Consider the following 14,337-nt stretch of genomic DNA (forward strand, 5'->3'; position numbering starts at 1 on the left):
ATTATTATGGCTTTCAAAACCTAAAATCTCCAATTTATCTCCAAGCATGCATCTACAAAAAAATTCTTTGATGGGAGGACTGGTGCCTACTTGTATGTGACATTTGTATTTATACCTATTCAACATATGTTTCTTGATTATGTTATGTAAAGCATAAAGCGCATATAAGGAATAAGTCGCCTAGTCGCATGTACCAATCTAACTCCTTTAAAATCCTAAGCTCCTTAGGTTTCACGTTGAACGGTGACCCTCATCCTCAAACAGAATTGCTCCGTTTCACTTTTCCTTAAAGGAGAGAAAAATAAGACTTTTTCTCGCAAAATAAAGGATTTTTTTTATTTATTTATATTCGTGAAAAAAAAATCGAAAACGAAAACATAGAAAAGCCTAAGAAGAAAAACCTTATCGCGATCCAAATCTCTCAAGACGTACCCAAAAATCGTCTCTACATCTTCGACGAGAGAAGAAGTAAGAAGAAAAACCCGTTGCTGTTATAAATTGAAGTTAGGGGACCATTCTGATGACGAATCACAAAACCAGGTAATTTAGGGTTTCTTTAATTAACTCTGTATAATTAGATGGTTTTATAATTTGATCAAATTATGATGGGTTTTCTCTTGATTGAAGTATAATTAGATGTATTAGGTTCAATTTAAGTTTCTTTAAGAATTAGGTGAAGGGGTTCTTTTTGGTTCGACTGCAATCTCTTCGCCAGGTCTTTGAAGAGAAATTTGAAGAATCCCTGATGATATCTCCGATTTCCGTTTTTGGGGTAGGTTTTAAAAAGAACCCTAATTTATTTTATCCAACTTTTAATCCCTAATTTTATTTTGGTGATATAATATGAGTAATTTTTGGTTGTTTCTTTGTTTTCAATATTAGGTCATTGGTGTGTTGCTTCATTGAAGATATGTCTTTTAAGGTATATCACTTTTCTCTTTACTTCTCTGCTTTTCAGTTTTTCAATTCTAAATTCTGTATAGAGTGGTAAAATAAGCCCGATTGGAGATCTTTTGTATGTTATTTGGACTTCAATTGATTTGGAGATATGTATAGACAGACATCACTTGAAATTCAACCTGGTGAGTCCCCCTCATTTGCATTCGTTAGATGCCCTGTGATTCTTCTTTATAGAACTGGATTCGACCCAATGACATCCCTTAAGCTTGACACAAAATTACAGTGGTTAGGTCCAATCTGTTTAGGTGGTTTAATTTATAGGATAGTAAGATTAAATAGTAAGACTAAACCAGTTACAAGTATAATAAATTTGAGACTTTACACTTTGATGGCTGATTCTTTAGATAACTGACGGCATGCCATTCTATGAAACGATACCATTTGCTTTGATTGATTTTTGAATGCTAATTTGAATTAGTACAAGTGCAGGATCCGTTTGCATACAAGCATATTTTCCCGTCTATGTTGGATGCATGATTTTCTTTTATCGGGATACCTTGGTTGGTATTATTGCAGTCTCAGTACTTCTACATTAACTCTTTGTTTTTCATTGGCACCAGGCTCTATCTTTCCCCATATTTGGCAGGTGTTTTGACTGGTTGAATTTCATACCATCCAAAGAATAGATGATACCGTATGTCGAGGCCTTCTATTTGAAACTCAAAGCAGTGGCAGTCCCAAAATGTTACAGTGATAATTTCTTGGCAGAAAAGCAGGTATATTTGAAACTCAAAACAGCGGCATTCCCAAAATGTTACACTAATCTCTTGGACGAAAAGAAGGTATATGGTATACATTTGTTTACCAAAATATCCTTGAGAAACTGCTAACATATTTGTTACTCGGATGAGAAGCGAAATACGTGTTCAATTTGACCCAAATGATGCCAACACATTTGTTACTTCGATGAGAAGCCAATTATGCGAATTATATGTTCACTTGGACCCAAATGATTAATTAATTATATTTTTGATTGTCAGTATGAGTACGATGATTGGGCTTGCTGCTGAGACTGTGACGTTCACAGGAGGAGTGGACAAAACTAATTATGAATATACATTTAAGAAATTGTATAACACAAAGGCAAGAGTTAATGCTCCAAATTAAAAACACGATTAATGCTCCAAGGTGATGTAGTTCCTTATGTCTAATTATTTTAATGTTTAAACATACATGAAATGTTTAATGTAGGTTCCCAGTCTGTTTTGAAGTGAAAGACCATGCTAGATCAATAGTTTTTGTGTCATTAGACGGTGGATACCACAAATGGGGGCAGTAGGCGTAATAGATGTTCAGTGGGGGTTTTTCTCTCTGCAGCCTTCTTCCTCTCCTCTCCATGTTCTACTTCTCTCCTTTTAATTCATCATCGTTTTTTTATATTATTATTAATGGTTTCTTTTACAGATTTTGATATGGCTTCCGGATATGATGATTCTGAACACTGAAATAAAAACCTCAGGAACACTAAATACGTAAACCCTAATTTTGGTTCTACTTTCACATCTCTTTCATTTTTCTAGCTAATATACCTGAATGCTTGATTTGAAGTGGTGGGTTGTGGTTAATTAGCGAATTTAAGATATAAAAATTGCATTTTTTCTGATCAATACCTGAGTTTGTTTTCTTAGGTCTGGGGATTTCAATACAAAGTAAAAAAGGTGAACGATTTTTGCAGTTGGTAAGCCTGAAACTTTTTCGTTCTGTCTTTTTGTTTCTCTGAATCAATAAACCCTAACCCATTTGTTTTATTTTGCAGGTACGATTTTTTTTTGCTTGGACAGGATTGAGAAGCATTACAAGTCCATTAGTTTCTAATACTTTCCATGGTATGTATAAGCAATTGCATGTGAAGACATTATTTATTCGCCGGTGTATATAAAGATCTTACTGGATGTCACTGTAAGTGAGGATTGCAATACCTTCCAATATGTATGGTTTACTTCTGAAGTGTTTATGTATGAGAATGTATTCCTTCTGATTCATGCACTGTTCAGAGAAAATTACATTAGTAAATTGCAATGGATACTTTAGTGTACAAATGTTACTGAGTGCAGAACAAGAGTCCCGGCAGATTGTTGCAAGTGCCAAAAACAGTAAGCATATCATATACCTAAACTGAAATGTTTTATTTGGATTATTGATATTGCAACATTTTTCTTATTTGTATTGATACAATTGAAAATTTCATATTTTTATATTCAATTTCCTTGAGATTTTTGTTTTCAACATCGTTTAGCTTTTTTTGTTACTGATTTTTTTGTTGTTATTTTTTATTGCCAGCAATAATGAATATCTAAGAATTGACAGTGTGCACGACAAGAGAGTGAAGGAGATGAATCATAGTATTCAAGAAGGAAGAAAATAGAACCATGAAAATTATAAAGATATCTGATTTCGCAAAACTTTAATGGGTTCAGTTCTTGGTGCTTGGGGTTTGATATCTGATTGTTATTTATATTTTATGTGTGTATACTTTTATAGGCCATAAGCTTAATTGGGTTTAATATGTTCGTTCACTTCGTCCGCAGGGGAAAACAAATGAAAATAAGACAGTAAATGATGATGAGATGGATAGTGGAATGATGCTGGAATAGCCAACAAGCTTTTTCCTGCATCCATCTTTCATAGATTACCAACAAGGTAATTATTCCTTCTACCCGGTCCCCAATTTCTTTTATACAAATCACATGATTTACGTTTATATTTCTTAAATTGTTGATGCTTACTGTGATTCCAAGAAGAAAATTGATTCAGCTTTATGCAAAGTCAGTTCTAATGATGGTAGGGTAGACTTGGTATGTAGTACCTAAAAATATTGTTTTTCTCTATCTTTAGATTTGGGAAGTCAAATTACATATTAGCTTCCATACTAATCCATGAATGAGGTTTATTGTCATTACATGAACATGGTTTTGAGTCACTTTGGTTCTGAAAATCTGAAAAGAAAGCTAAGATGTAATACATTGGGCGCAAAGAGAATTACCGTTGTTGGATAACCAGGAAAGCATAGATTTGAAAGAAGCCATAATGAAGGTATAACTTTCATAGTCCGACAAACTCATTTTCAAGATTTTATTCTTTTTCTGGAGTGTGCAACAACAATTTTATGGTCTAATTTTACTGATGATATGGGAACTGGCTGCAAGAAACTCATCAGCTAGAGTAAGCTGTAAAGAAAGCGAATGGTTGACTGGGTAAGCCTGAGATTTTCCCATCCTCCACCAGTGCTAAACATTATCGGGACCAAGGATTACCAGCAATTCGATTCTCTGGAGCAACAGTAAGCACAAACCTCAAATATTAGTTTCTTTTCATAATATGTTGTTGTTAAAGTGAACCAAATTAATGTTGTCTGACTAATTTGGTTGTGTATTTAAATAAATTCCTGTACAACAACTTTTGCAGGAAGTGTTATTAGCAGCAGGTGGATTCTTTGAGCAACGAGTTTGTGCAGTAACTACTGAAAGCCACACTGAAAAAACAATGGTTTAAAATCTCAATGTCCCTGAAACGATGGCTTACCAACCTGTTCAGCAGGTTATATATATATAGATGCTATGTTATGTAACTACAAAGATGCTTTGTAAAGAAAGCTAAAGTTTTACCAAACAGTAACGTGCTGTAATGGTGAGCTTGATTGCTCTATATGCAACGCTAACTTGAGACAACATTTCATTGAATCTAATTAATATTATTGCAGTTTTTGGACTATTAATCTATCTGCACCGTCACTTCCTTTATTTGTTTTTATTTGATTTTAACAACTCTTAGTTGAAGAAATGTTCCCATCTAATTAATAACACCAAATCAAATTTTCAGAACATTTGGTCTTCAACACCCAAGTTCATCTACTGCCAGTTCCCGTACTGCCAGTTCAAATCTGGATTGGGGCGAGGAGAAGCCGAGCTTTACCAAATGGGACGAGGCGAAGCCGAGCTTTACCAAATCAAATGCGGACTTGGGCGAAGCCGAGATTTACCAAATCATATCGGGACGGGACAAAGCCGAGCTTTGCCAAATAAAAAATATGGTTCAAAGAAAGAGGCATTGATGCATAGTATTTGTAGTTTGTAGTTGCAGATTAAATTGGTGAACCAAGTGTGAGAAGCTGCCCGGACGTAGCACGAGCACAAAATCTTGTTTGACCGAAAATGCTTGGTGTCTAAATTCTCATTTGCATATCTCCGTCTTGAATTGGTTGCAATTCGTTATGAAGGCTCGTAATGCCGAAAACCTTCCTCATACCGGAAGAGGCTTAGTGCAACTATGTTCCAACACTCCGGGCATACACATACACATAATAACACACTGTTGTATTTTGATATATTGTTTAGAAGGTTATAAGTATTTACATTTTCCAAATATGCAAGATTGAGTACATAATAACACACTGATTTCACTATTAATGAGTACATGCGCCCCTTTTATATATTTAGCATGTTAAACCAAGCAGTGTCCGAGATAGCACCTATTTGCGTATTGATATTTGAATTCCATGAAAGGCGCATATGTCAGTTAGCCGCATATGAAGAATTAAATCTTACTAATTTCACCAAGTATACATAGAATATCTGCGTCATTTTGTATTGAACTTTAGAAATTTAAATGTGATAACACCATGAATTGAAAATAGCCATGAATATGGCCGAGTAATGAGAAAAGGTGGCCTCGAATGCACCATGAAAAATGAGAAAAGGTGGCCTCAAATGCACCGTGAAATGAAAAAATGCAACAAGTACAACCCATGAAATGAATAGTAGCCCCGAGTATGGCTAGGCTTTGTGCATGGCCAATGAAATTCACAATAGCCCCGAGTATGGCTAGGCTACGAGTACAGCCGACGAAATGAATATTAGCCCCGAATAGTACAACCCATGAAATGAATAGTAGCCCCAAGTATGGCTAGGCTACGAGTACATCCCATTTAAATTAAAAAAAAACACGAGTATGGTTAGGCAACGAGTACAGCCTATGAAAAGAATAATAACCACGAGTATGGTTAGGCTGCAAGTACAGCCACAAAATGAAATAAAGCCCCAAGTACGTCTGGGCTATGAGTACAGCCAGAAAATGAAATAAAACCTCGAGCATGGCTAGGTTGTGAACACGGCCAAGAAACAAGAGATGACAACGCCATGAGCGAAATGGTCCAGTCCACCAAGAAAAAAGGGGAGAAAATTGGGAACGATTATAAGTGATACATATACATATTAATAAGGCAACCAACGCGCCTTAAGAAGAAGAAAAAGAAAAAGAAAAAGAAAAACGCATCGGCCTAAAGATCCATATATTTTTCCGTATCGTAAATAATCCCCAAACTCTCTGGCAAACGAGATCACCAAGCACAGGCGCTTCAGGAATATAATGGAGGGTACTTATTGTCGGCCTCCAAGCAGTTAATTAACTAGGCACCATATAATAATGAAAATAAAATTGCACCGCGGTATAAAACTATCCGCCCAATGAGCGAACAAAAATATGCTAAGCGCCTAGTCCACTTACGATTAAACGATTGACTAGAATATACTGCATAGATTACAATCTTATGACCAGCGAATTAAAAGTCACAGCCATAAAAACGAAAATGTAATATCCATATCAGACAACTAAAATAAAATTTTGAAATAAAGGAAGGAAGAAAAGACAAAAGGATACACTAAGTCGATGAGAAGACATTATGCGTCAAAATAAAACGCACATACATAGTCTAAGTTACCCACACGCCTATTACACGCCAAAAATGAGAGGAGCATGGTGAAAAAATGGGGGTATAACAACCACATCCAATATTTCGCTTAGCAATCTGTATAGATTAACTCCAACATATTTTCAAGAGAATCAACTAAACAGTCAGACTCAATCTTAAGAAAAGTATATCAAAGATTATAGCTCAATTTCTTAATTCAATTTGCAATCAAACAAATAGGAATTTGCGAGCCCAATTGAATAGAAGAAATAACTTGGACGGTATCAAAAACCAACATCAAGGTGTCAATCAATTTAATCAACAACCAAAGGTTGGATTAACAATTGATTGAACTTACGCGCAACCTGTGATATTTCAATTATATAGAAAATATAATGCGGAAAAGAAATAACACAGACATCAGAAGTTTCGTTAACAAGGAAACCGCAAATGCAGAAAAACCCCGAGACCCTGTATTAAGCCGCTACAGGCACTAGCTTACTCCAAGTTAACTTCGGACTGGAATGTAGTTGAGCCATAACCAATCTCACACTAATCAAGGTACAATCGCGTTCCTTACGCCTCTAGAACCACGTATGATTCTGCGCACTTGATTCCCTTAGCTGATTTCGCCCACAACTAGGAGTTGCTATGAACCAAAGTCGAAGACTTGATAAAGCAATCTGTCTCACACAGAAAAGTCTATTGAATATATAAATATGTCTCCCACAGATATACCTATGAGTTTTGTTCCGTATTTTGATAAATCAAGGTGAACATGAACCAATTGATACACCGAACTTATATTCCTGAAAAACAGCCTAGTAATATCAATCACCTCACAATAATCTTAATCGTATGGTAGCGAAACAAGATATTGTGGAATCACAAACGATGAAACGAAGATGTTTGTGACTACTTTTTATTTTCCCTATCGGAGATTAAATCTCGATCAAATCTTAGAGAAGATAGTACTCAATACGATAGAAAACAACAAGATCAAAACACGCAACTACAGAGAAATAGTTGGGTCTGGCTTCACAATTCCAATGAAGTTTTTAAGTCGTTAACCTACTGGGTTTTGGAAAAACCTAAGGTTAAAGGAGAATCGACTCTACTTGCAACTAGTATCACACAAGAGGTGTGAGGATTAGGTTTCCCAGTTGCTAGAGTTCTCCCTTATATAGTCTTCAAATCAGGGTTTGCAATCAATGTTACCTTGGTAACAAAGTATTCAATATTCACCGTTAGATGAAAACCTGATTAGACTCAAGCTAATATGTTTCAACCGTTAGATAGAACTGAGCTTGCTACACACAAATGAAAAGTGACTTCATTTAGATATTAGTAATCGTACTTAAACGTATACATCTTTATTGGCTCAACAATAGTAAACCGAAGTTAGCCATATGAACACTTTCATATTAACCTTGTTCATCTTAACCATAACTAGTTCAAATGCCTAAAATGAAACTAGTTTTAGAGTTGTTCAATTGTTTATATTCTCATAGAAGTATATAAGACACAATTGAATCAAAATCGATTTTGATTCACTCAAATCAATTCATGAACATTATAGCCACAGTTTGCAAAAGATTGCATTCCTTAATATAGAAATGTATTAGTTCATGAACAAACCGATTTTAGAACATAACCTACTCAAGTATGCATCTGGGTACGCATACCTAAGTGGTCGGACTAAGTTTGGGTTCTCCAGTATACGAATGGGTACGCATACCTTCCAAACTTAGTTGAATTTTCGGAACTTTAGACTCACTCCAGTACGCATACCAGACTTTCATTAACCAACCAGTACGTATACGGGTATGCATACTATGGTTCCCGGATTTGGCATAACTTTCAACAGTTAGCATACAAGTACGCATAATGTGCTATATCCAATCATGGTTATTTGTTCTAAACTTCCATTTCAATTATTGAAACATTCTTAGAAGATGACAATAAATGTCTCATACAAACTATTAGCTCCAAAGCAATTTTCAAGTGATCGAATGATCAATACAAAACATTCCGAGTATACATCAAATGACTTTCTCACACAAATCATGTAAGATGTTACAAGGCGATTTTCACATGATCATCTTTTGACTTTCTCCAAGAATATAAGATGAACTTGGTTAAAGCGAAACCTTATCAACACATATTTTGAGATATATGTAAGCGAGTTAAACTCAGCTCGAAATATCAAATGTGTATAATCGAAGTCTACATAGCTATACAACTTTTGTCTCAAATAGGAGATATAGTAGATAGAATTTTGAGTGATAGATGAGTTCAAGTATGCACATACCTTTTGTTGATGAAGTTCCACAATCTCCCCTTAGTAGTTAGTTCTTCGTCTTCAATCGATGAACGTTGTGAAGTCTAATGCTCAACTACACTTTATATCCTAATATGAGACTTAGATATAAGTAGACTAGAAATCAAGACTTATAGTTTTGGCAACTAAACTTGACAACAAGCTTGAGATAGCAATGCTTGCGAGTTCAACCGAGAAGTGATCTAAACTTTGTAGCTTGTCATCCAAATGCTTGATTTCCTTGGTTCTTCAACATTACTCGAAATCTTCGTCACTTCCAAGTACTCCAGTGATTCTGAATGTGTTCAACTCAGCATCTTAGTTGTTGAATACCCGTAGCTATAACAATGAGAAAACAATAGCTCTCAATCATTTTTATAAAGTGTCATACTGTTATTACACAACATCAAATTCCGATTATATCACAACTTTGACAACAATACTACGGTGATATGTATCACTCCCCCTTAGTCAATACTTCATCTCACATGAAAACCACTCCCCCTTACATAATGATTCGTAAACCATATGTATTTGTAGTGTGAACCACACATTAATTCTCCCCCTTTTTGTCAATATAAATTGGCAAAGGTACGAAAACTAGTGGAATCATAATGAAATTTTCATAGAGATACTTCATGACTAAAAGAGAACATATCAACTTTGTTTCGATGATTTCACATAGTCAAAACTTAGTGTACTCATCAAGGAGTTTATAAAGATACAAGAAAACTCCTACAATATTCCACAACCGCACTCCCCACAAAGATTTGGCAATCAAGCACAAGTTCAATTAAGAACTCTCTCCTAATAAAATGTCAGTCCCAAAAGAACAACAAGAGCGACCTAGTTTCACAAGAAAAGAAAGACTTCTTTGGCATTAACAAATTGCATGAAACATGAATTTGTGTCCAGAAAACTCAATTAAATTAACCACAAGAGAACCCATGATTAATTTAATCGGAAACGTTCAACATATGAGAACTTATGGAATCGCACAATACTTTCACGTAGAAGTGGATCAGAGAAAGATCAATACTGCGGAATATTCAAAGATTCATTCTATTTTTCATCAATATTTTCATAAATACATATAATAGATTTAATCTTTGCAATCAAAAGTTCATCCTATCTTCCATCAATATTTTCATAATGACATAATAGGCTTAACTTTTGACATATATGGGACAATCATAGTTCACGGATGCAAACACACATATCCCATAACAATTTTTGCAATAGATAAAACCAATAAAGATTAATACTGCAAAATCATCTTCCAAATAAAATTTAGAATTTAAATAAATAAATCTAAAAACATTGCAAGATGAAAATCATTGGCAATAGCTATGTGTACTCACAATAATTGTTATTCCAAACCCTAGTTATCCTTCTTAAAACACAAGAATAAATTCTCATAAGAAGTTTCTTAGACAAAAAAAAATAAATCAAGTTTCTTTGATAACATCATACCTTTGAAAGGGTCCATCATAAAAGGTATCACTAATATCGTTGAATCTTTTGACGGTAGAGACTTTATGTTCATGAGTTAGAACATTAAATTTCTGATCAATAATGCGGGAAAGATGCCTAGCTTTGACACAATCCATGATGAGTTTCTTCTTATTCCTGATCAAGATCTTTTGATTATCAAGGATTTTGGTCTGACCATCAATAAGCTGATTTATTTGCAGTTGAAGATTTGCAAATTCGACCCTAGAGTCATTCTGAAAAAGAATTAAATCCTTGACAGATTCTCCAATCCAGGAGTTGTACTCTTTCCTTTCAATCATCTTTTTCAAGACAAGTTCTTGAACTGAATCGCATCCTTTAATGTCTTCTTCCATCTCAAGATTCACCACTTCTTGAGGTCTTGAAAAGTTCTCCATTTTTCTTCCTTTTTTTTATTATGGAAGGCAAAAACAATATATATATATATATATATATATATATATATATTTACGAACAAGAGAACGACACCCTTGTTATCGAAACCCTTAAACTCCCAAGAAAGACACGGACGTTCGTGGACTAGATGTGAAGGGTTAATGGATCAGACAATATCCAAGAAAAAGAAAATACCCTCTGTTTTCAGATATCTCTTACTCCCATGGCTCAATAATTAAAAAATTTGATCAGAGCATAAGGAAGATACATACTAGTTACAAGGATTCAAGAGATGACTCAACCTTCACAAAAGATGAAAACATCTAAATCAAACACAAGACAAATGGTAACCTACAGTAGACTTGAGCATCTCGCAAATTTCATCCTTGCAACTCTCAAGTTAGATACAAGGATGAGATTGTAGATGGGGAAAAACGGTTTGCTGGTTTTTTAGGGAATTGAAGAGACAGACGTGTTGTCGAGACTCCTCAACCGAGCAAACTGCTCAACCTCACACAGATGCACTGCGAAGGGAGTGCTTAGATTCGAGAGATCAATCTGTAGGACTCCGGCCTAAACCAAGTCAATGGCCGTTCCAGAGTCAATTCGGTCGCAAAGAGGGAAATGGGTTGATATGTAGGAGGGAAGCTGAGAATTGTGTGGGATCAATGATGATCAAGGATTGTGGATATGTTGAAGGTTTCTGTAATAATGATGAACTGATGAGTTCAAATAAGTTCTGGGAAATTGATGAATTCTTGAGAATAATTGCTCGAGAAATTATGTGTAGACGAATGTTCGTTGTTTCAATCATGGATTCAAAGACTTATTTATACTGTTTGAATGCTAAAACCTTGATCCCTGTAAGTGTGACGGTTTCTTGAGTGAAAGAGTGGGGAAGTGGGAAATCGTGGTGAAACTAGTTCCAGGTCGTGCAGAGACTTGGTTAAACGTTCGCCCACTACTTTGCTAACTCCTTCAAACGTTTGCACGACTTACTCACATTTCTCATCGTGGATGAATCCACGTGCCGTAGGCTACCAAACCAAAACCCTAATTGATATCCCCCCATAGACGTGATTAGTGTCTCACGAATCGTGGAGTCTGCATGACAGACGTGTATTTTATAAGTCAGTTATTGACTGTTTAGACAATGAGTCTAGGTTTTGTTGAATTGAGCATGAGTGATGAATGCTCAGGGATTCATTGATTCGACGAATTATTGAATATTGATATTTGGATCAATATTCGAGAAACTGAGCAAGTATTGCTCAATTCAACGAATTACTGATAAATTACTGAATATTGATAGTTGGATCAATATTCGAGCAACTGAGCAAGTATTACTCAATTCGACGAATTACTGATAAATTACTGAATATTGATAGTTGGTCCAATATTCGAGCAACTGAGCAAGTATTGCTCAATTCGACGAATTACTGATAAATTACTGAATATTGATAGTTGGATCAATAATCGAGCAACTGAGCAAGTATTGCTCAATTCGATGAATTATTTATTGGCGACGTGACCTAATAAAATATTAATTAAAATATTGGTAGACTACCAAATATTATATAATTAATCCAGATGTTGATTGCTGGATCAACATAAATTTATTAGTGTTTGAACTTGCTCAAAATGATGAATTCGTGAAGCGTTTGTTCGAAACCCTAATATTTGATCAATCGTTCGTTAATTGATGAATTGCTGAAAATAAGAGAAAGACCGACCACATGGAATGATGGACGTCCATGTGGTGTCCAAGTGCTCAAGTGAGCGTGAGGGTCCTGAGTTGATCAGTTGGTGAAAGAATGATGATAAAATGCCGGTTTCATCATTTATTGAAATAGTGCTCGATTGAGCATTAAGTGATAAAATATAATTATGGAAGAGTGAGGGACCGACCAAGAGGGCATGAGACCGGCCCTTGGTGGTCGTGGGACCAGCTGGTGGTCGTTTGAGCAAACTCCAAGTTGGTTGAAAAGAGTTTGGACCCAATATGAGCAATTGAGCAAATTAGGTCAAAATTATGAACAACGTGTGGGACCGGCTCTTTGCAAGCCCTAGGGCCGGCCTTGGTCAGTCAAGGAGGCATGCTCGTGTCACCACAATGTCCGTGTATCAGTCCTGAGAGTTTTGGTATTTTCTAATGTGCGCTTAAGCAACCTTGTGGATTTTCAGAAGAGTTTTATCTTGACTGAAATTCTTGATTTTTGCTCGAATGAGCATGTGTGCTCATTTGATCAATATTTGTAAACATTAAAATAATGATATTTTAATATTTTTTGAGAGTAGCTTAGTCGGTCGTGTGACTATGTCGACTTTTGGCCTTTTCATGGTTTGAGCAATAATTGAGAAAATATGAAAAAATCATGATTTTTGCTCAAACTGAGGAGTTTCATGAGATGAGGGAAATAATATTTATGAAAGAATAGGGATTGCAAGGTATGGGACCGGCCACGGCTAGGGCATGTCCGGGCGGCCAAGTTTCCCGGTCCCACGACACCTTTCCCTATTTTATAATATTATTTTTCATGAAACCGTGAAACTATGGAGAAACCATGAGTTTTGTTGAAACGGTGGAGTTTCATGAGATGAGGGAAATAATAATTATGAAAGAATAAGAACTGCAAGGTGTGGGACAGGTCACCTCTAAGGCATGGCTGGCCGTCCAAGTTGCCCGGTCCCACGACACCTTTCTCTATTTTATAATATTATTTCTCATGAAACCATGAAAATATGGGGAAACTGTGAGTTTTGCTCAAATAAGGAAAGTTGCTAGAATGAAGGAGTTTTCATGAGTCCATGAAAATAACAAAATAAGTAAAAATAATGGGAGAGGCATGGGACCGGCCACGGCTTGGGCACGGCCGGATAGTCGGTGGGCCCGACCCATGAGCGCCTCTTATTTTATTAGTATTATTGTTTTTATCCTATTTTGTGTAGGATTCCTCATTTATCCATATTTTCGAATGCTCATTTGTGCATTCGGGTGCTCGGTCGTGCATCATTGTCGAGTACACTTGCACCATTTTATGAGGCTTACTCAGTGATGGTCCTGATGCCCGGTTGTTGAGTATTTATTACTAGTTTATGAAATTCAGTGGAGAATGATTCATGAAACTGCGTAATAAAGATGAGTAGTTATTTATTATCAATCCATAGAATCAGCGGTGGATTCGACCATGGATTCGGAATAATAAAATGAGTATTACCATTCCATGGGATCGTGGATTCAACCATAGAATCGGAGTAATGATTGTTTATTACCATTCCATGAGATCAGCTATGGATTCGATCGTGAAATCGGAGTAATCTATTACTATTTCACGAGATCAGCCGTGGATTCGATCATGAAATAGGAGTAATAATTTATCTATCACCATATCATGAGATCAGCCGTGGATTCGATCATGAAATCGGAATGATGAGATAAAATAGATTATCTTCTAGGAATTCTGTGGTGAATGTCAAGGTAGAA

Source organism: Papaver somniferum, chromosome 10, assembly GCF_003573695.1.
Source record: "Papaver somniferum cultivar HN1 chromosome 10, ASM357369v1, whole genome shotgun sequence".
Classification (NCBI taxonomy): Eukaryota; Viridiplantae; Streptophyta; class Magnoliopsida; order Ranunculales; family Papaveraceae; genus Papaver; species Papaver somniferum.